At 35.7% G+C, this 24,371-nt stretch overlaps 1 protein-coding gene across 2 annotated transcripts in view; it reads right to left on the reverse strand.

Moving 5' to 3' along the window:
* LOC150088415 (uncharacterized) overlaps nucleotides 1-24,371 on the reverse strand; it is a 452,966-nt gene that overhangs the window by 38,229 nt on the left and 390,366 nt on the right. The window lies entirely within an intron of this gene.

The following is a 24,371-nucleotide window of genomic DNA, read 5'->3' on the forward strand; positions in this document are numbered from 1 at the left end:
GGCAACAAGCTCTTACCAAGATAGGCTTAAGTTCTCCAAACTGCAGCACCTGGAGACTGGGCAGATGTGAAGTGATCTGACAGGTGTATAAGGACTTGAACGGATTGAGCAAGCTCAATGCTGATGAGATTGTTCCTCTTGCTCAGATTAAGAACCTGAGGGGACATAGATTCAAACTAAGGAAAGACAGTTGTAGAATAGATGTGCAGTAATTTGCCTTTAGGCAGCAGGTAGTTGATTGCTGGAAAAGACTTCCATCTCTTGTTGTGGAAGTTGATAGCTTAAATAAATTTAAGGCTGAACTGGACAAGCATTTGGAGTGAATAGATGAATGAAATGGGAAGGTTTATTTTTTTTTAGCTGATGCTGCACAAGCTTGCTTTCTTGCATCATACTCCTCTACTAATGCTAATATTTGGTCAGGGCCTTATATTCCTCCAGTGAGTCCAGTAGATGCATCTCTTGGTTCTTCGAAGGTAAATGATTTCTGTTATTAGCCTGCAACAGAGGTCTTCGTAGAGTGTACAGACATGCATGATGCGAGTCCTCGTTTCAACGCGGGTTGTCCACGATCCTAAAGGAGTTAATTTTTGCATTGAATGCTCTGTGACCCTAGGGTACACCCTGTCAATGTTGGGTAGGAACTTTTTTGTGATTTCTCCCTTGGTTGTTGTGGACCAATGGTCTTGCCATGCCTGCTGCAGATGTCTTTGGAGTCTGGTTTTACCTACTTTGGGGTTAGCTGTTAAGTCCATTGTAATAAAGGTGCAGGGTAGTCCTTTGGGAATGTGGTAGGAAATGCCACAGCAGGTGATTTCCAGATCCAGGGGAAGGGCCCCCCGCCAGGAACTGGAGAGCATTTGTACTGGGGATACGGAAGGCATGGGTGAGTGATGGTGAGTAGTATTGTCCTTTGGGTGGCATCCAAGGTTCGCTGGTTGATGGCCATTGTAAGTTTACAAAACCAAGTCGGAGAGGCATAGGCTATTGTTGGTAGGAATGTCGTTTTGTAGTATAGAGACAAGGTGCACTTGATAAGCCCAAGCTTTTAGGGTCCTCAGGCCTGGTTTGCCTTGCCTTTAAACTGGGCTCTGCTGTCCGTGGAAACCATCAAAGTAAGGTCATCAGCAAAGGCCTGGGAGTAGAATCACCAAGATAAGCATTTAACTGAAACTAGAATAAATTTTCCATTTCTCAAATATTTGACTAGTTTCATTTATTTTGTAACTGATATTTTTGACAGATAATACATTAGTTATTTAAAATTTTGCAGAACTTTTGCCATATGTGTTTTTTGAAGGTAATTAAATTAATACATTGTTCAAAGTAAACCCAATCATTTACTAATAGTTTTGTAATTAAAAGCTAAAAGAATATGTATATGTATAAAGATGGCAATAATTAAAAAAAAATGAAACAACACAACAGTTAACATACTCTGGGGTGATTCCTTTAGATCAGGGGTCGGCAAACTTTTTTTTGGAAAGGGCCAGATCGTAAAATTTTTAGGCTTGGCGGGCCAGGTAGCAAGCTCGAAGATATTTACATGGGTAATTCTACTCATAGAGCAACAAAAAAAACCAGGTTCAAAATCTTTTTATTAGGAAGTGATATTTTACATAATATTTATACACATGCTGACACTTACAAAAAAATTAATAAAATATTTCCATTTATTAATAAACGTATTATAGAACTGGTTAAATTTTGTACTAATGCGATGAATGTAATTGTTTTTTCTGAGATAATATTTCATCATACTGGAGTTCGAAGTTAGTACTTCCTATCATTAAAGTTGTTTGCAAATGGTCATCCGTTAATAATGATCTGTATTGCGATTTTACATATTTCATTTTCGAAAATGTCTTTTCACATTGGTAAGTACTCCCAAATACAGATATAAATCCCCGTGCATATGATTTTAATTGACCGTATTTATCTTCCGAAAGATATTTATAGAATTGGGTTAGATCCATTTCTTTAAACCTAACCTTTAGCATATCGTCATTTTGCAGATTAATCACTTCCAATTGAAGGTCTGATGGAAGCTCCTCAATTGTAGTTTAGTTTATTTTAGTACAAAATTCATTTGTACAGCCAAATGAATTTTGAAATATGGAAATGTCTTTTGCACTTGCATCAAGATCCGAAAAACGCTGTTGTAACTGTAGTTTAAGTTCAGAAAATATATCCGCCGCGAATTTTTTTGGGAATGGGGATTTCGCTAATATTTGAAATTTTTTCCAGCATGGAAAATGGTCAAACTTGGTTAATGTGATTTGTGTTTGTGTTTCAAACAATGCAAATTTTTGACGATATGACTTTATGATAGAATACGTTTCACATATGAGCACTGTTTTCCCCTGTAATTTTAAGTTAAATTCATTAAGATATCCCACGATGTCTGTAGCAAATGCTAATTTCCATAGCCATTCATTGTTAGATAATAGTAGTTGTGGGCAGTTTTTCTCATTTAGAAAAATTTCTATTGCTTCTCTGAGTTCAAAAAATCTCAATAAAACTTTTCCATTGCTGAGCCATCGAAATGCTGTATGGTAGGGCAAATCAGAATATATTCGACTTCAATCTCTAATAAAAAAATCACGAAACTGACGATGGTTAAGTCCACGAGAGTGAATAAAGTTAACCGCTGACACAACTGGTTCAATAACACATGACAGATTGAGGTGTTTCCCACCAAGAGCCTGCTGGTGAATAATACAATGAATTACCAGAGGTTTTGAACATTTAGCTTCTTCACAAGCCTTAAAAATTTGTCCAACTAATCCTTTCCCCGTTCCACACATATTTTTACCACCATCAGTTGTGACACATTTTAACTGATTCCATTGCAAATTGTACTGTGTTAGCGTTTTCTCGACTTCCTCGAAGATATCTTCGCCTGTAGTTGTTCCATGCAGACTATTCATAGAAGCTAATTTTTCAGTAAACTCAAACTCAGTATTGACTCCTCGAATAAACAGCAACAATTGGGCAGTATCAGTAATGTTTGTAGACTCATCAAGAGCCAACGAAAACCACTTGAAATTTATTGCCTCATCTTTTAATTGACTCTTGATGTGGCTCCCGATGTCCTCAACTCTTCTAACAGTTGTTCTCGCCGAAAGACTTACAGATCGAAACAAATCCATTTTCTCTGGACACATTTCTTCGGCTGCCACAAGCAAACATGATTTAATTAATTCACCATCGGTAAATGGTTTCCCTTTCTTGGCTAATAAATGAGCTTTTTGTAAGCTTACTTTAGTTACTGCTTCATTATAATTTTTTATTTTAACGAATAAATTGCATTGTGATGATGCATTATGTTTTAAACTTTCCAATTTTAGCTTCGTTTGATTTTCTGTGAGTTTTGAATATTGTGCCGCATGCTTACGTTGGTAACGACGACGTATATTGTACTCTTTTCACACAGCTATTGTGTCATTACATAATAAACATGATACTTTGTCATTTATTTCTATGACAAAATAGTTCAAACTCCATTCAGCTTTAAAAGCACGACAATCGAAGTCCACTTTTCTCTTCATATTTGGTCTTGAGGGTGACATGGAAACGGTGGGTAATAAATAAAAGGAAAAAAAAAAAAAAGATCGCAGAGTGCCGTGACAGACAATACCACGTGTGCCGGTAAAGCAAAACTGAGAGAAATGCTGGCAACATTTGTTCTAAGTAGACAACAGAATGCGAATATGCGACGCCAGTAGCGCCACGTGCAGTCATTATTCTCAACTCGACTATCAGCTATTGCAGCGTGTAATTTGATTTATTTTTAATTTTTTTCATGTAAAAAACAATATTAACCCACGGGCCGGATTAAAAAGAGGGGGCGTGCCGGATTTGGCTTGCGGGCCATAGTTTGCCGACCCCTGCTTTAGATGAAAAAGCCCCATACATTCCCAGTTAGCCCAGAAAGATGATTTCAGTAGACAATACAGATGGTCAATCTGGTTTTGAGTGGTAGTAAAAACCATAAGGAAATGATTAAGACAGAAAAACAGGGGCATCCAGGTAGAAGTGGGTATAAACAGATTTGTCAAGGAAAAACTTGTTTAACTATACTGATAAATTATTGACTCATACGTTGCAGGAAATGATTTTGATGTTTATTTGAACTTTAGCAGTGTTTGATTCAGTCTTACATTGGAGACTACTAACTGAAACCTGGAATCATAATATAAATCTTGGATGGATTATGTCATTACTGCACAAATGAAGGCAAAGGGTTATAAATGTTGAAGATTGTGGGCAAATGGGTTCTTGCAGGAAGTTGGATGTAACAATTCCTTATCACTAATTATGTATTTTTCAAAGTATACATGATTATAAACTTTTATAATCATGTTAATTTTTTTTTTTATATTTAACAGTCAAATACTAAAATCCCATAATTACATAGGACAACAAATTTTAACCTCTTGATAATCCTTCTCCGAAATATGGTACATCTCATGGATTTTAGAATTGGCATATGATGCAAGGAAGCAAGCTTATACAGCCTCAGAAAAAAAAAAAAAAACGGCCCCCATTAGCTGTTTGCAGTCCATTTTAAAGCATTTTGAAAATAATTCTTAAATTTCCCAATCACATCACAATTTCTACATTTTATTACAATATAGAGAAGTAGCTATGACACTGATCTGTTGTATTACCTGCAAATAATAATGTTTGCATATGCTCGGCAGTAATGTTGGAAGGGTTGACATGTTTAACCACGTCTGTCTCCCTTACACCCCTCTGTTTTTCATGTTTTTCAGTAATGGAAGGCAGTTGTATAAGTACCTGTACAGTTCATTACCATATCTATTGCATATTGTTTGTTTCTTGTGTGTTTTGCTTAGCATTCTATTGTTAAAATGTTTAAGCAGAAACATTTAGCCGCAGGCAGAGGTGAAGGTTAATGTACAGACATGCATGATGCGAGTCCTCGTTTCAACGTGGGTTGTCCATGATCCTAAAGGAGTTAATTTTTGCATCGAATGCTCTGTGACCCATTAGCAGACAGAGCAGGTTTCAACAAGGTTGGGGGCCTGCGTAAATAAATAATTCCTTCATCTAAAGGAATCACCCCGAAGTATGTTAACTGTTGTGTTGTTTCATTTTTTTTTAAATTTATCATTGCCATCTTTTGTATATAAATTTATATTTGCCATCTTTATACATATTCTTTTAGCTTTTCATTACAAAACTATTAGTAAATGATTGGGTTTACTTTGAACAATGTATTAATTTAATTACCTTCAAAAAACACATATGGCAAAAGTTCTGTAAAATTTTAAATAACTAATGTATTACCTGTCAAAAATTAGGTGCATGTATTTTATACATGTATTGTATTCCAATTATGTATAATTGGAATTTGGAGAGTACGATGTGTACAGAAAGGATAGACAGGATAGGAAGGGAGGAGGTGTCATGCTGTTAATTAAGAAAAACATAAAATCAAAAGTAGTGCATCCAGTTGATATAGATGAACAGTGCACTGTTGAGTCAGTTTGCTGTGACAAGCACTGCGAAAGCAAAAATAAGAGTAGGAGTGTGTTATAGGCCTAATGACTCGAATGAGTACAATGAACAATTGTACAGAGAAATAGAGTGGGCTAGTAAATCAGAATGTCTTATAATGGGGGATTTTAACTTCCCAGATATTGACTGGAACTTGTGGGTTGGTCACTCACACACTAGTAAGACTTTTGTGGATTTATTGGATGATTGTTTTCTGCAGCAGCATGTTCGAGAGGCAACCAGAGAGGGTAATAATCTTGATCTGGTTATCAGCAGTGATCATTCGTGTATTAAGAATTTGCAGATAAAGGAACCACTAGGTGGCAGTGATCACAGTGTACTGATGTGGGATTTACTTAAAGATATAATTATCATCGGGGTAAAGGGAAGGGTTTTTGCTTCCGTAAAGGTGAGTACAGTGGTCTCAGACAGTTCTTAAATTCTGTACAGTGGGATCAACTGATGATGTTACCAACAGTAAATTCTAAGTGGGAAGCATTCAAGGAATTAATCGTGGAAGCTACTAAAAGTTTCATACCTATTAAGAAATATCGTTCAAGGTTTAGGCCTAAATGGTTATCAAATGAACTAATGAGACTCGTGACAGAGAAGAAAAATGCATGGGATGCATATAAATTATCAAGCGACTCAGAAGTCTATGGCAGATATAAGCTAGTCTGTAATCAGGTCACAAAGGAGGTTAGGCAGGCGAAGACAGATTCGAGAAATCCTTGGCAAAAGATGCTAAGAAAAACAGCAAGGATTTCTTTACTTATATAAACTCCAAAAGGAAGGAGATGAATCTGATTGGTCCACTTGATATCGATGGTTCGACTGTTGATGATCCTGCTCAGATAGCAAACAAACTGAATGAGTATTTTGCATCTACATTCACACATGAGTTATTAAAGTTTGAAAATGGCAGAAGGTTATCAAATTGTAGCAGGGTGCTTAATGATTTTGTAATAACTGAGAGCAAAGTGGAGGAGAAATTGTTGAAGTTAAGCATAAGAAAGGCACCTGAGGTGGATGGGGTCTATCCAGTTATATTAAAGGAGGCAGCAAAGCAACTAAGCAAACCCTTAGCCATAATTATGAGAGTATCCTTGGACTCAGGGGAGGTCCACATGGACTGGAGATGTGAAAATGTATCCCCAATTCACAAAGGGGGATCGAAGGGTGACACGAGTAATTACAGATCAGTTAGTTTAACTTCAGTTCCGGGTAAAATAATGGAGTCACTGGTTAAAGATGCACTGCAGGATCATCTAGACAAGACTGCAGCAATAATTCAGACACAGCATGGGTTTGTTAAGGGAATGTCTAGTCTGACAAATTTGATAGGATATTATGATGTGGTTACAAAGGAACTGGATGCAAAAAATAATTTTGATATCATATATTTGGATTTCAGGAAAGCTTTTGACACTGTTGCGCATGGAAGACTATTGTACAAATTGGAGCAGAATGGTATTAATGGTAAGTTGCTACAATGGATAAAAGCATGGTTGAGTGGGAGAAGACAGAGGGTGGTAATCAATGGGTGCTGCTCTTCGTGGACTAACGTTATTAGTGGAGTCCCACAGGGTTCGGTGTTGGGTCCACTGTTGTTTTGTATATTTATCAATGATATTGATAAATATACAAAACAACATATATCAGGCTTAGTGTCGAAGTTTGCAGATTATACAAAGGTTGGCAGGGTTGTTAATGGCAGTAATGGCAGTGTGCTACTGCAACAAGATCTAGAAAATTTGGGCAGATGGGTTAAGAAGTGGCAACTGAAGTTTAACCTTGGCAAATGCAAAGTACTACATATGGGTCGAAGTAACCCCAGAGAAACGTACCAACTGTGTGGTACTACACTTAAGGTGGTAGAAAATGAAAAAGACCTGGGAGTAATTGTGCAGTCAGATATGAAGTTTTCTGAGCAATGCAGACAGGCTGCCAGGGCAGGTCATGGGGTTTTGTCAATAATATATAGGAATTTTGCTAGCAGGGAAAAGGAGGTGATTGTCCCTCTGAATAAGGCAATGGTCAGGCCACGCCTTGAGTACTGCGTACAGGTCTGGAGGCCTCATTTTAGGAAGGATTTGTTTGAGCGTCTACAGAGAAGGGCAACAAGATTGGTGAGGGGAATGAAGGGCTCCTCTTACCAAGAGAGGCTTAACCTGCAAATTACAATGGCTGGAGACTAGGCACCTGCGCGGTGATCTGATTGGTGTATAAGGCCTTGAATGGGTTGAGCATGCTGACTTCTGATGGGATCCTTTCACTTGTTCAGATTACGAACCTAAGGGGGCATAAATTCAAATTAAGAAAAGACAGATGTAGAATAGATGTGCGGAAATTTGCCTTTAGCCAGCGGGTGGTTAATTAATGGAACAAACTTCCATATGTCATTGTGGAAGTTGATAGGTTAAATAAATTTAATTAATAAATTTATTAAGGAACTGGACAGGCATTTGGAGGGCATGGTGTGATTTTTTTTTTTTTTTTTTTTTTTGGCTGATGCTGCATAAGCTCATACACTTGCTTTCTTGCATCACATGCCACTACTACTACTACTACTGCAAAGGAAGTGTCTGAATCACCTTGACAATTTGTGTTATGTGGTTCACAACAAAAACTTAGAGGAAGAAATCTACATTTACTAAACATGAATTTTGAAATTCTTAATTACCAGCCATGCAAACCAAATTCAATATTCTTTGAATTTGGTTTGCATGACTGGTAATTAAGACAAAACATGAACTCCACTTATGTGCTATATTACCTGGCCACAAATATGAGGATGTGTCTAACTGGGAAATTTAAAAATATGCTTTTTGCTGTTCCTATAGTATGGTGAGAACCACAGAACCACATTGATGCTTGCTATTTTTATGACAAAAATATCGGATGTCCAGAAAAGCATGATGTAAACAAAGCACAGTATCGAATATCCTAACATATCTGTAATAAGGCTTCTTCCTATATAACGAAGGCATGCTGATACCATATCCTACCAAAATGATAGGCTAAAGGAAGTAGTGATGGATATAGTGAGGATTCCTGTGTTACAGACTTTGCTGGACTGTCCAGCAAATATCGACTAACAAAATTATAATACACTACACTTAAATAAGAAGAGATGAATCACTTATTTCATGATTTAAATTGATCTAAAGAGCAAGTAGGTTACAGTAATAAAATTTACTTTAAGCAGGAACTACAGTATATCGAAAACTTCCAAGTATTATTAAAATATTTCGTTATGAGAGACAATGTTTCTGAAAAGATATCAGTGGTCTTCTGAATGGCACTGAACACAACTATAACAAATGGTGTATATTTATTGATACCTCAAAATCAAGTTTAAAAGCAGTTTTTCTGCACAATGGAAATGCATTCCCATCAGTTCCCCTACTTTATGCTTGAAAACATGGAAGACTAAGAAGTAATAGAGTAGAATGACTTTTCTTAGAATGTCTATGATGATCTTAAGGTAACTGGATTACTCACTGGTCTACAGGGAGGTTTTACAAAATGCTGCTGTTTTCCATGTTTGTGGGACAGTCATGCAACAGAAAAACATTACAGTTGAAGCTCTATATAAAGATCCCCCAAGGGAATGAGAAAAATGGTTTTTATATCGGAAGGGTGTTATATCGATCCTTCACAAAATCAGCAACAGAACAAGTAAAAGCTTGAACATTTAATGTAATTCTACTAATACAATATAGTATAATCTTATTTATGATATGTACTACAGTATTAAACAAGCAAATTATGATTGTAAATTTTGCATTGATTGTAGAGTGGATTAAGGCTACAATTAAATTGTAAATTTCACTACATAGGCTAAACTCTTATCAAGACCTAACAAGGGAATTCTTTCATACTTTAAAATAATCTGTCAAAACACACTGTTTCAATGGTAGAACATGTTTTAAAAAAGAATTATGAAGGTGCGAGATAGCAGTTATTTCACTTTTGCAGTTAGGCTGTGCTTGAAAAAATTCGATGTACAAGTTCTAATCCTTGGTGAATGGCTTTCGCTGAAACTTCTTGTCCAACTACAGTAGGTTCCTCATCATCATCACTACAAATTTCAGGGATTCCATTACATCTCAATGTCTATCCACTTCTGCAAAACCTTTGAAGCTTAAGTTTTCCCGTAAGTTTAGGTGATGATGCACATGCTCAAATATTTCTTCCCTATTTTATCGGACTGTTCTTTGAAATTAATAGGGGAAGAAGCATAGGAAACTTCACATATTGCATCATTCAAGACGGTAAATACAGCATGTTTGAAGCAGTTGGCAATCACTTTTTCATCAACTTCATCCCATGCTGAAACATAAACGCACTGCCTGCAGGATGTTGATTTCACATTGAATTTTGCTTTCAAGACATAGCACAATTTTGTTGAATAGATTCCTCAGTAGTTTTTCTTAAAACACTAAATTACACACCTTGATCAAGTGACTGAAGAACTGACATCATATTTGATGGTAGGTACTCAACAATGATTGCACTTGATACTGAGGGGGCAGTTACCACAAACAGCAAACTTTTTCTATTCTCACTCATTCTGCAATCTCAGATCCATTGTTTGTAGATTTGTGATGTCATCCATGCCTTTTGGTTTGCTCGATACATGGTAATGTCTTCAAAACTTTAAAGTATCAAGGCTTCTGGGCTTTCTCAATGATTAAAAGAGGAAGCACCTATGTGTCAGACATGTTTGCTGCTAGGAGAACGGTAATCTGTTGTTTGGCCTTTTTTTCGCCATTATATTTCTTGCTTTTAAATGTAAGTGTTTTATCCAGTAGCAATTTAAAAAAACAGAGTCCAATTTCATCAGCAATGAAGATGTTGTGGTCGTATGTCACCAAAATATTTTTTAAATGATTTTTCATCCATTCCTTTGTAGTGTCAATGTCCACAGCTGCACTTTCGCCACAAACTTTTTTTGAATGACAGCCCATGACGAGTCTTAAATTTCTGGAACCATCCATCCAAACTTTTAAATTCTTCAATATCCATTCAATTGCCCAAATGATTTAGTCATAGCTTTTAAAAGATTACCATCTATGGGACCGTTTTTTGCATGCATCATCATTAGAAATTCCAAAAGTACCTTTCTAAGATCTAAATACTTTGCCTTTTGTGCTCGAATCCTATCCGATTGAAAGTTTAGAGAAATCCTAGCAGATTTCTCTAAACTTTCAATCGTTTTCCACTCTTTCAGAATAGTGAACAGAGATGCTTAGGAACACTGAACTGTATGGTGATGTCAGTCTTAGAATGCACATCATTATCTACAGCTTGCAAAATCCTAATTTCATCTACAATTGGCAAAGCTATCCCCTTTTCAAGAGCCATACCAATAAATATATACTCTAACTAATGAAATTAACTTCTAGCTGCTGTTCATTTGATTACTGCACTGTGCGAGAAAAGTGTGGTAAACCTTAGCAAATGAATTGCCACGGTCAGGTTGCAAGCTCGTTAATTACTTCAATATATTTGAAGAATTTCTGTCATTTTTAAATGCGAATATTGTAATAATTTGAATATTGTAAAAATTCAGATTAAGAGGAAGAAATTTATGGTTGTTATAGAGAAAATCTTTTATTTTCAATGTCATTATAGTGAATGTAAAATAGCATTAGGTTAATGAGAAATTGGCTTGGAAAATAGCATTAGGTTAATGAGAAATTGGCTTGGAAAATAGCATTAGGTTAATGAGAAATTGGTTTGGAAAATAGCATTAGGTTAATGAGAAATTGGCTGGGACCAACCACATAGGACCTTATAATGTGTTGGGACATTAAAAAGATGGTCGCTATAAAGAGCTTCGACTGTATTTGCAGAAGCAAGAAAAGAGGAAAGAATTTTTATCAGAGAGAAGAAATATAAAATATGTTCCACTGGTTGAAACAAAAAAGGTTCCTCTTCCATTTTTTGTATAAAAAAGCTTGGATTAATGAAGAATTTTTTTAAGGCTTTGGATAAAGAAGGAAGTGGACTCTGCTAACTAAGGGACTCTGTTTACCAATTTAAAAGGGTGTAAAACTGAAAAAAGGGACATCCACCAGAGGAGTGTCTTCATCATATGAAGACACTCCTCCAAGATGATGTATTTGTAACAAAGCTACAGGATACAATACTGAACTAGCAGTGTGGCAATCATTTAAAGCAGTTATGCACGGATTTCTTGGAAGAAGGAAAGAAGATAATTATGAATCTGGTGTCAACTTTACTGCAATTTTATAAAGATATGGCCTGCTGATGTTTGTTATTTGGTTTTTAGGAGCATTAGCAACTAAGGCCATATTGCTCCGGGAATATGGGTGGTCATTCCCTGACCTTTCCGCATCTTCCGTATTTGGTGGTCACGGGCTCGAACCCCGGTCTAATCAAGAAGCGTGTGCTACGCACTGCTGCTCCTGCTCACCTGGCTACGGAGGCGCCATGGCCTGCTGAATGTCTTTGAAAATTCATAAGAGCAATAAAGTGAATCTTCCATAGCAAAATATGATGAAAGCTCTTTTTGTCATTTATGAGAAGAAAAAAATCTTTTTCTTTTCATAAATATCTTTTTGCACTAAATTCCATTCTTTAATCACTTAGAGAGAGTTAAATTGTACATAGGATCATTTAATTCACTCTGAGTTATAAGATGGGCCTCATTGGGTCTGAGCATTCACATTCTAATTCAGAGCTTGTGTCATCTGTGTTTTTCTTTTCTAACAACTAGGTTTCTGGAGAAAGTAGTTTGTCACTTCAACTGAGTCTAATAGCTGAAGGAAAAATTGGATACTCAATTTTTTTTTATTTTATTTTATTTTTTTTTACTTTCCATCCTTTAATATGAGTTATGAAAATATCATAGTCCTTGACATGATTTGTTGACTCCCTTCACACCATGGGAACACCAAACGTTAATAATAATTGTTTGTTTACAGTTCAAAATTACTTCCCTTTCCTCTAACCATTACTTCTATAAATATCTAGTCATACATAAGTTATTTTTAAAGGATTTGTTATGTGTTTGCATAAGAAAAATGAGAATACGAAACACAATATTTACTCACATAACGTCTGCTACTTATGGTTTGTAACAGGCATAATTTTCAAACTTCACATCATCACAGTTTGCCAAATTTAAAATTAATCAGAAAGTGGAAGTAAGTAATAGTACAAAATATATATACATGTTTTTTATTTATTTATTTCTAATTTATATATATAATAAGTAGAAATATATGTCTATGGGCACTGTTGAAATTTTTTATACTTAACAGTGTTTCAAATAGGAAAATGGAATAGTCTCATGTTTATATAATATGACTGAAATGTATATTTTAATTTTCAGTGGAATTAATATATTTTTTTTGTTTATTTGAAAAAAAAAAGGTGCAAAAAACGCAGCACTTTTTAAATGTTAAAAAAATTACATACATATTGCATGTAAAGAAAAAAGTTACATACAATAAGTATTGCAATCCATTAAGAAATGATGAAATACTAGCATTGTCCAACCAGAATTCAAAAAACCCAAAACATTTTCCAGAAATTAAAAATAAAATTGATACTTGTTAGGCACCATCGCTGCTGGGTTAAAAGCACAGTTCACTTTGCATCTTATCATGCATGTTTCAAGTCACATGTACAAAACACCAAGTGCTGCCATTTGTACTCTTTCCTGGAGTCATTTCCGTTTATTGTTGCCCATGAGCGCATGTTTCATATTTTGATTTGTTATAACTTATATCTGGTGTGCAAAAATTTAAATACAGTTCCTATACATGTTCTTAATAATACATATTCTACCTTGGAGTTAGAATATGTAAACAATGAGTGCAAAAAAGATGGCAGTGTTTCAAAAAAAACGAAAAAAAAAACCAAACTAATAAGTATTGAAATAAAAGAAATTAAGTTTTCAAGTATTGGCAAAAACGGTTTCTGACATGGATCTAGACACTGAAAGAAGCTGCATGTTCAGAAGAAAAGTGGATGGGATGATGCGATAAGTGGTTACAGATTTTAGGATCACTTCGCAGGTGCCTAGTCTCCAGACTGCAATTTGCAAAACTTAAGAAAGGCTTAAGTTCTGCAAATTGCAGAGTCTGGAGACTAGGCACCTTTGAGGTGATCTGATTGGGGGTATATAAGGCCTTGAATGGTTTAAGCAAGCTCAATGGGATTCTTCCTCTTGCTCAGATTCTGCACCTGAGGGAGCATACATTCAAATTGAGGAAAGACAGTTTTGGAAGTTGATAGCTTTAATAAATTCGAGGCTGAACTAGAGAAACTTTTGGAGTGAATGCATGGGTGAAACGGGAAGTGTTTTTTTTTTTTTTTGGCTGATGCTATATAAGCTTGCTTTCTTGCATCATATGCTACTAATGCTAATAAGCATTAAAGATATATATTAATTAAGAGAGGCAGCAAAGGAGGTAAGCAAATCCTTAGCCATAATTATGAGAGTATCCTTGGATTCAGGATAGGTCTTTATGGACTAGAGATGTGCAAATGTATCCCCAATTCAAAAAGGGGGGATCAAAAGGCAACATGAAAATAATAATGGTTAAAGAAGTAATGCAGGACCATCTAGACAGGCATGAAATTATACTGCAGTCATAGCATGGATTTGTTAAGGTGCCGTCTTGTCTAACCAGTCTAATAGGTTATTATGATGCAGTGACCAAGGAACTTCAGGAAAGCTTTTGATACTGTTGCACATAAAAGACTGCTGTACAAACTGGAGCAATGTGGCATTAAGGGCAAGTTACTGCGATGTATGAAGGGATGGTTATTATTGTTATTACCTGTTTATTTTACAAAAGGAAACACCCCGGAATGGCAAAGTGTAGGAGGGTGCTAATTACATAGCAGGGTACAAGATACTACGAACAATGGGTTACATGTACTGAGCATGTAGTCTCGTCCCAAAATTTTATATATATATATTTAATATATATTTAAACATAAATAATTCTGCATATACATTATGCAATTATACATTTACAATCAGTAATTCCATATATAAATTATACAATTTACACAATTGCTAAAGAGGGCATGTTTCCATGTAGTAGTTTACACAAATATTACCTTTCTTAAAGTAGAAAGTTAATATTTGTGTAAACTACTACATGGAAACATGCCCTCTTTAGGAATTGTGTAAATTGTATAATTTATATATGGAATTCTGCCAGATTTTTTTCCAGTACATTGCATCCTCATGGAGTTTTTCTTCATCTATCTGCAGAGAGTTAAATATTTTTACTGTATTGGTTAAGTTGGGGAAGACAGAGAGTGGTTATCTATGGGCCAATGTTACTGTTTGTGGACCAGTATTATTAACGGAGTCCTCCATTGTTCAGGGCTGGGCCCATTGTTGTTTTTAATATTTATCAATGATATTGATGAAGGTATAGCAGGCTTAATATCTAAGTTTGCAGATAATACAAAGGTTAGCAGGTTGGTTAACGACAGTCATCAGGGTGAGCTACTGCAACAAGATCTAGGAAAATTGGGTTGATGGGCTGAGAAATGGCAGTTAAAGTTTAATATTGACAAATGCAAGGTACTGCAAATGGGTGGCAGTAACCCCAGAGTAACTTATCAACTATGTGGTACTACACTCGGGAGTGAAGAATGAAAAAGACCTGGAGATAATTGTGCAGTTGGACATGAAATTCTCTGAGCAATGCAGACATGCTGCCAGTACAGCTCATGGGGTTTTGTCAATGATTTACAGAAACTTTGCTAGCAGGAATAAGGAAGTGATTATCCCTTTGTATGAGGCCGTGGTTAGGCTGCATCTTAAGTACTGTATGCAGGTCTAGAGGCCTCACTTTAGGAAGGTTGTAGATCTGCTGGAGCAGATGCAGAGAAAGGCAACCAGACTGGTGAAGAGAACAAAATGGTACTCTTACGTAGAAAGGTTTCAGTTCTGTAAATTGCAGTGTCTTGAGACTTGCTACCGGTGGGGAGATCTGATTGAGGTCTTTAAAGCCTTGAATGGATTGAGTAAGCTGAATGTTAATGGCATTCTTCCATTTGCTGAGACTACACGCAAGGGGACATAAATTCAAGTTGAGGAAGGAAGGTTGCAGGATAGATGTGCGGAAGTTTGCCTTTAGCCAGTGGGTGGTTGATTGTTGGAGCAGGTTTCCATCTGTTCTTGTGGAAGTAGATGGGTTGAATAAATTCAAGGAAGAACTAGGTAAAAGACCTCATATGCAGATGATTTCATCGTTTTTCTGATAGGCATGCCTTTAACTATACAAATTCTTGGAGTGATACGGATGGGTGAATTACGTAGGTGTTTTTTTTTTTTTTTTTTTGACTGATGTTATAAAAGCTTGCTTTATTTGCCATTACTACTATTACTAGTTAACTGATCTTACATAAATTCTATAAAAATGTCATCCCAATACAAAAAAGATCCCTTTTCTCCAATTGAAAACTAGCATTGTTTTTTTTTTGGAATGTATTTTGTGTGTTATAGCAGGATGAGCTGCAGTTGACATAGAAAAACTGATTAAAAGAGCATTTACTAATATGTAATGATATTAAGAACTGAGCTACACCTTTTTAAAACCAGGAGTTTGATGCCTAACAACAATTAAACAAGAAGATCTGTCGACATCACAGACCTCTTGCAATATACAAGTAGTTCCTGCTTTACGAGTTTTTCTCCAAATATCAAGTATCAACAGAATTGAAAATATGAACATTAAATAAATGCTAAACATTCATAAATATGGCATTTCAAACCATGTGCGTAGCTATACAATACATTACTATTGTGAGTGCATTTATTTGTTCAGGCAGAGATAAGGAGGGAGGTTGAACTCAAAGAATTTTGGAAAAAAATTCCATATTTTAGATGCAATCAAAATAATAAAACAAGCGTGGGGCAAAATTACAGAGATAAGGAGATAAGAGAATAAATTCTGTCATCATTTTACTGATAATTTTGAAGGATTTCAAGAACCAGCAGAAATCATGCAAAATGAAATAGAAGCAGTTGTTAATATTGCTAACCAATTGCAGCTTGAGGTTTCTACAATTAACGTCACTGATCTGCTTCAAACACACAATGGAGAGCTCAAATGAAGACCTCCTTGAAATGGCAAAATGTGAAAAAGCCGAGGAAAAAGAAGATTTAACAGATAACTCCTGTTCATTCCTTTACTCTCAACGGGCTTGATGAAGCTTTAGAACACAAAAAAAGCATTGAGATTTTCGAGTCACAAGATTCAAATTTTGAGCACACTAGAAAAGTTGCTACAGATTTAAAAAAAATGTTTATGCATGCTATCGTGAAATTTCTAAAGAAAACAGAAAACTGTCTTGGAAACACAACTCTTGAAGCATTTCCGAAGAAGAAAATGACTCCTTGTGCTTCCAAAAAACTAACGAGTGCTATGCCAACAATGAGTAAAGAATCATCAACAAGTGTGTATTTAGTTGATAATGATGATGAAGAATAAACATTCTTTAACATTTGTATGATATAAATAATTTCTTTATTATTATTATTTGCTTGATTTTAAAAGCTAAGTTTTCATTGCTTTAGATAAATAAATCATTGTTTAAGCATAAACAATTGTTTTGTTGATCTTTATTTAATATTACTATGGTCAAATTTCATAGTTGAGAACGCAACCCCTGTTTTTAATATTACGTCTATGGGAAAAAAATTCCTGCTTTACAAGCTCACGCTAGGAATGAATTAACTCATAAAGTCGGGAACTACCTGTAATGTGGGTTATCAGCAGTGAGCTCTGGGAAAGTCACAGCTAAGAAATATTCATTATTTGGTGGAATCAAATGTATATGTAGCACATTCAAAAAAGAGGAACTGTCTGAAAGCTAGACATTTTGAGTGAAGATTTGGAAATAATAACTTAATGCTTTCAAAAATTCATTTAGCAGCTACACTTCTTCATTATAAAAGGCACCATCCAGTGACAAAACTTGAGGTTTCGGTGAGCAGTGCTGCTACACTTGGAGTTGAGATTTTGTTTTATATAGCTGTTTCACTTTTAAACTCATAAATTTTGGGTGACTTTGCCAATCTCAGTGGACTTTACCTTTCATCTGAGATGTGCTGGAATCATTGTGCACATCATAGTAGCAGTAATACCATAAAAATACGATTTTTATGGTATTACTAATTTATGGTATTACTATTACTAACTTAGTTGCTAATGCTCCTAAAAAAAAAAAACAAATAAATAACCAAGCTCATTCAGGAATGGTTCTGAGAGCACGAGGGTGACTTTACTATATGCCATTGGCCTGTTCAGTCACTGAATCTCAAACAGTGCATCCTATGGGGGTGAAGTGAAACAAGCTGTTTGTGTCCAGGGATCCATCACCATCCAAACTGAGGAAACTGCAACATGTGAACAGGTCTTAAAACCGTCCACCCACATAATATTAGGTGTTACACTGCTTTATACTATCTATTTTTTTTTAAATGAAATTTTGGCTTGCATTAATTATTACTATTAATTAACAGAAACTAATAATTTTTATATTTTCATCTGCTATACTGTATTTAGTATAACACAATGTCAATAATAAAAGATTTGCATTACCTCAATAAAGGGATCTTTATTGATATTACATTATTGCTATTGCAATGATAATTGCACAATAATTTGCTTTATTATAATACTTTAATAGAAGAAAAGCTATATTAAGTGTTTGCATAAAAAAGAAAATTGTAAAATTATTAACAGTATGAAGTTTAAGCTGCATAAATAATGGAAAATAATTGCATATAATAAATTTTGAATAACAATGATTAATATTTGAAATAATTAAGCATTATAACAGTTGTTAATTTGACTTGCTGAAGAACATAAGCCAAACACATGGTTCTATACTGGCCACACTGTTACACTAGCAATGAAACTCAACGTTTACAGCAAATTTTAAGCTTTTAACCTTCTTTTATCTCATGAAATATAGTACAACAAATGGATTTTGATGAGCTAAATACTAATCTGAAATAAAATATTGCTTGGCACCCGTGGTTTTAGAGAGGAATGCGGGTTACTTTTTTTTAACCGATATTATAACAAGTATTACAATAAGCAGCTTAGAATATAACCAATTAATTTTTTTTTCATTTGATTTTTCTTTTGTAATGTTGTTGTTATTTGGTTTTTAGGAGCATTAGCAACTAAGGCCATATTGCTCCGGGGATATGCGGTGGTCATTCCCTGACCTTTCCACATCCTCCGTATTTGGTGGTGACGGGCTCGAACACCGGTCTAATCAAGAAGCATGTGCTACGCACTGCTGCTCCTGCCCACCTGGCTACTGAGGCACCTAAAAAAAAGTCAACTTATCAGCTCCCAAAAAGCCAATCTGTTCAACATAATCTTGATAGCAGACTTAGTGAGAACATGGATCTTCTCTTAAGGAAAGTACAGTAAGATAAATTTAAATGGCACATCTATAGAGATTTCAAAGTTAATGGGATTCTTTTAGGTCTACAGTGTGGTTATACAAAATGTTGTTTTTGTGCAAGTGGGACAGTCATGCCAAAACCATTCATTAGGAAATAAAGATTTGGCTCTCTCACATGAATATTGTATCTATAAGACACTAGTTGATCAAATAGACATATTTTTACCACTGCCTCACATAACATTAGGGCTATGTGAGAATTTTGAAAAAAGAATGAAAGAATTTTGAATTTTGAATGAAGAATTTTGTAAAAGGCTATGGATAGGAATGGTGATGGCTTTCAATATTTAAAACTAAAGTTTCTATGAATTATTAATGTCAAAATAAGATGTATTTGTCTGTCTGTAAATCAAACAGTTATCAAAAGATAAACATTTTGAAATAGTGTTAAATCCTTGGAATAATAAGCTTGGAAACCCTTCAAGAAAGTTTATGAACATGTTTTGGGTAACAGCAGAGCAGACAAATATAAAATCTTGATTCAGAATTTATTACAAGCCTATTAAAATGTCAGTTGGAATGTCTCTAAAAAATACACTTCCTCTATTCTTGTTCAGAACTGTTTCTCTGATAACCTCAGATATATTAGTTGAACATGGTGAATGCTTTCATCAAGTTATTGCTATCAAGGAAAGCAAAGCCCAGTATGCTAACTATTGCTGGAGACCGATTGCATAGGCCCCTCCGATCATTACAAAAGAAGAAAAGCGCCTCCGTAGCCAGGCGGGCAGGAGCAGCAGTGCGCAGTACATGCTTCTTGATTAGACTGGGGTTCAAGCCCGTCACCACCAAATACGGAGGATGCGGAAAGGTCAGGGAATGACCACCGCATATCCCCGGAGCAATATGGCCTTAGTTGCTAATGCTCCTAAAAACCAAATAACAACAACAACATTACAAAAGAAAAATCAAATGAAAAATAAATTAATTGGTTATATTCTAAGCTGCTTATTGTAATACTTGTTATAATTTCGGTTAAAAAAAGTAACCCGCATTCCTCTCTAAAACCATGGGTGCCAAGCAATATTTTATTTCAGATTAGTATTTAGTTCATCAAAATCCATTTGTTGTACTATATTTCATGAGATAAAAGAAGGTTAAAAGCTTAAAATTTGCTGTGTAACGTTGAGTTTCATTGCTAGTGTAACAGTGTGGCCAGTATAGAACCATGTGTTTGACTTATGTTCTTCAGCAAGTCAAATTAACAACTGTTATAATGCTTAATTATTTCAAATATTAATCATTGTTATTCAAAATTTATTATATGCAATTATTTTCCATTATTTATGCAGCTTAAACTTCATACTGTTAATAATTTTACAATTTTCTTTTTTATGCAAACACTTAATATAGCTTTTCTTCTATTAAAGTATTATAATAAAGCAAATTATTGTGCAATTATCATTGCAATAGCAATACTGTGATATCAGTAAAGATCCCTTTATTGAGGTAATGCAAATCTTTTATTACTGACTGTGTTATACTAAATACAACAGATGAAAATATAAAAATTATTAGTTTCTGTTAATTAATAGTAATAATTAATACAAGCCAAAATTTCATTTAAAAAAATAGATAGTATAAAGCAGTGTAACACCTAATATTATGTGGGTGGACAGTTTTAAGACCTGATCACATGTTGCAGTTGCCTCAGTTTGGATGGTGATGGATCCCTGGACACAAACAGCTTGTTTAACTTCACCCCCATAGAATGCACTGTTTGAGATTCAGTGACTGAACAGGCCAATGGCACATAGTAAAGTCACCCTCATGCTCTCAGAACCATTCCTGAATGAGCTTGGTTATTTTTGCTATTTGGTTTTTTTTTTTTTTAGGAGTATTAGCAACTAAGGCCATATTGCTCTGAGGATATGCGGTGGTCATTCCCTGACCTTTCCGCATCCTCCGTATTTGGTGGTCACGGGCTCGAACCCCGGTCTAATCAAGAAGCATGTGCTACGCACTGCTGCTCCTGCCCACCTGGCTACAGAGGCGCCCTGAATGAGCTGTGCTTTGTGACATGTGCATTTACCATGCTGGAAGTAACCACTATCTGATGGATGAAGGGATTCACCTGTTCAGCAACAATTCTCAAGTAGGTTGCGGCAGAAAGTCACTGAGATAGGATAATGTGCACTATAAAGACACTCTCCACACAATTACACTCCCACCAGAAGGCACAATAGGTCCACTGTTCATGCTACAGAGATATATATATAGGGGGTATAACCAATTACTTAAAAATTTATCCTATTACTGACACTGAGTATAGTACAGTGTCAATGTAATGTAATGTTTGCTCCCTAAAAGATACTTATATATGCTTGCTTTTGCCAGTTTCTGTAAGGAAATTAGTATTTTGCCATAAAGAGGCTTGATATACATATTAAGGTTATACTTTACTTATGCAAAAGGTAAATATTTTTCCCTCATCAAATTTGGTAAAGTGTAAAATGTTTTACCTTTTCTTATTTTTTTAAATGTCTATATGGGGTGTCTACAAGCCTTCTTTACAAAATTAAAGCATTATTGTGCGAATAGGGTATACGATACAAACCTGAAACCATGTCCAAGTGATAGAAGTTATATTCAAATTTTAATTTTAGGTGTTAGATGTGGGCACCTTTAGTTGCAGATATCACCAGTTGTTTCATAAATGCATTGTTTATGTTCCATAATGTTTCCTGGTATAAGTAGAACATACACCTGGTCTTTCACAAATCTCCAGAGTAAAATCTAAAGGAGTCAGATCACGGGAATCATTACACAAACTTCTGTGTGGTGATGAGGTGGAGCTCTGTCGTTTTGTAAAATCAAGTTCCCATCATTGTCATCCTGCAGGGGCATAAAGAAATTTTGTAACATGTCCAGATACACAATACATGTGATGGTAATTGCGCCCAAAAAAGAAAGGTCAATATACTTTGTGATCACTCATCGTGCAAAAGGCAGTTATCTTCAGCCACCACCTTGGCCTAGATCAGTGGTGTCAAACTCATTTGGGCCGCGGGCCATTTCCCATATTAGTGTACCTCGTGGGCTGCACACGACCTACAAACCTTGCCATTGCTAAGCCTAAGGAAGCTTTTTAATTGCTCAGTTGTTGCTTGTTGCTGATTGATACTTGCAGCCGAGAATGCACTAATAACTAATTGAAAGTAAATAAACAACAGAACGAATAATGAAAAGCAAGTTTATTCCAGATAATACAATATTTCAACAAGGGAATATACATGAAATTACGTTATTTGTTATTTTGTTGTTATTTGGTTTTTTTTTTTAGGAGCATTAGCAACTAAGGCCATATTGCTCCGGGGATATGCAGTGGTCATTTCCTGACCTTTCCGCATCCTCCGTATTTGGTGGTCACAGGTTCGAACCCCGGTCTAATCAAGAAGCGTATGCTACGCACTGCTGCTCCTGCCCACCTGGCTATGGAGGTGCCATGAAATTACGTAATCTATGCATTTTTGCCAGACACTTGACTCCGTTTGCTTGCAACCAGCTTCCGAGATTTGGAGTCAAAGATTGAGAAGACACAACCTTCGTTATGGAAGAAAGATTGGCATTGGTCAGCCTTGATCTGTGGGCTGTTTTGTTAGCTTTCATATGCGAAAACAGTTGTTCACATAAATATGTGCTCCCAAAGCAACACAGAATTTGCCCGGCAAACTTTCTTATCTCTGGGTATTTTTGCCCTAAATACGAGTAGATTTTTGGGATCCCAACTTCTCAGTATTTCTCTTTTGGGAGCTCTCGTGACATTAAAAGAAAAAGGACCCACGAAAAGAGAAAAATCTCCTTGGTGCTCCTTGAAATCTTTAAAGTGCCTATCAAATTCGTCTTTAATCTTTTATATTCTGTCACAATATTTTGAAACGGTATAACTTTGACTCTAATTTTTCAACTATTCTCACATAGAAAAGTAAGTCAGAGTACCCTCTTTTAATTGATTTTGCCACACAATCAACTTTTTTTGAAAACTAGCCAGTGCATCATGCATGACTGTTATCAACTGATCTTTTCCTTGTAATCTAATGTTTAGCTCGCTTAAGTGACCTGTAATATCTACTAAGAAGGCCAAATCTTGTATGCAAGATTGATCCTTCAGAATTTCTAGGAACAGTATTCCTTCCAAAAGTAAAAAAAAACCCTCTTTATTAGTTTGTGGCAAGACAACCAACAAACCTCTGTGTAGTATGGCAGCTCTTCAAATTCACATTCCAAGTCCTTAAGGATGAGAGCAAACTGGCGGTGAATCAGTCCTCTGGACCAGATGAAGTTCGCAGTTTTGGCCACAGTCCATTTTCAGTATTTTTGAACACATAACCTGCTGATGAATAATGCAGTGGAAAGATTGCAATTTTTTGTTTGTCCAGATACTCGTCCTTCAGTTTTGTTTCTAGTGTTGATACAAATCCTTTGACTTTGCCTGTCATCGCTGGAGTGACATCGGTAGTCACAGCCACGAATTTCTTGAGAGGAAACTAGTATTTCTCTAGAATGCCCCATACGGCATCACAAATGTCTTCCCCAGTAGTAGTTCCATGGGTGGGAATCATTTCCAAAAACTCTTCAGTTACTTTCAAATTGTCATCGCATGCTCGAAGAAACAGCGCAACTTGCGCCACATCTTGAATATCGTTACTTTCGTCAAGTGCAATTGAAATGTTGTGAATGCTTCCTGCAGTTGTTCATGCAAGTTTGCTATCTCGGTTATAATTTCGGCCACTGTGTTTCTTGACGACGAAATTTCTTGGAACACTTTCACATTTCTGGGCCAGACGTTTTCAACTGCTTTTATCATACATTATAATAATAATGTATGATAAAAGCAGTTCAAAACGTCTGGCCCAGAAATGTGAAAGTGTTCCAATATTATTATTACCTATATGGTGCAAGGAAGTCTGAGGCTTATGCTGCACCAGCCAAAAAAAAAATTTCTGAATACTCTGAGAGAGAGAGAGAGAGAGAGAGAGAGAGAGAGAAAAGTAGAAGGGAATCACCAAGAAAGAGAAGAATGATGATATCCAGCTCAGGACCCTGGGTGTGCCAAGCTCATACTCACCAGATGTGAGCCCATGGGGGTTTCCTTAACCACGGAGCCGTCACTGAAAGGTTTGAAATGTTTTGCTAGTAAATAGCTGATTTCATAACTGGCTTTCACTACCGATTCCTGCCTCCATTAATTTTTGTAATTACATTTTGCTGCCTTTGAAGTGAGTTCTTCATAGTTTTTCTTCTCTTAATTTACCCCCAAAGTGGGAAAATTTTTCTTTGTGAATTGTATCATAGTGTCATTTAATATTGTACTCTTTAACAACACTAATCAATTCACTGCAGATAATACACAC

This window comes from Mastigoproctus giganteus, chromosome 3, assembly GCF_048544385.1.
Source record: "Mastigoproctus giganteus isolate SK-2022 chromosome 3, ASM4854438v1, whole genome shotgun sequence".
In the NCBI taxonomy this organism is placed as follows: Eukaryota; Metazoa; Arthropoda; class Arachnida; order Uropygi; family Thelyphonidae; genus Mastigoproctus; species Mastigoproctus giganteus.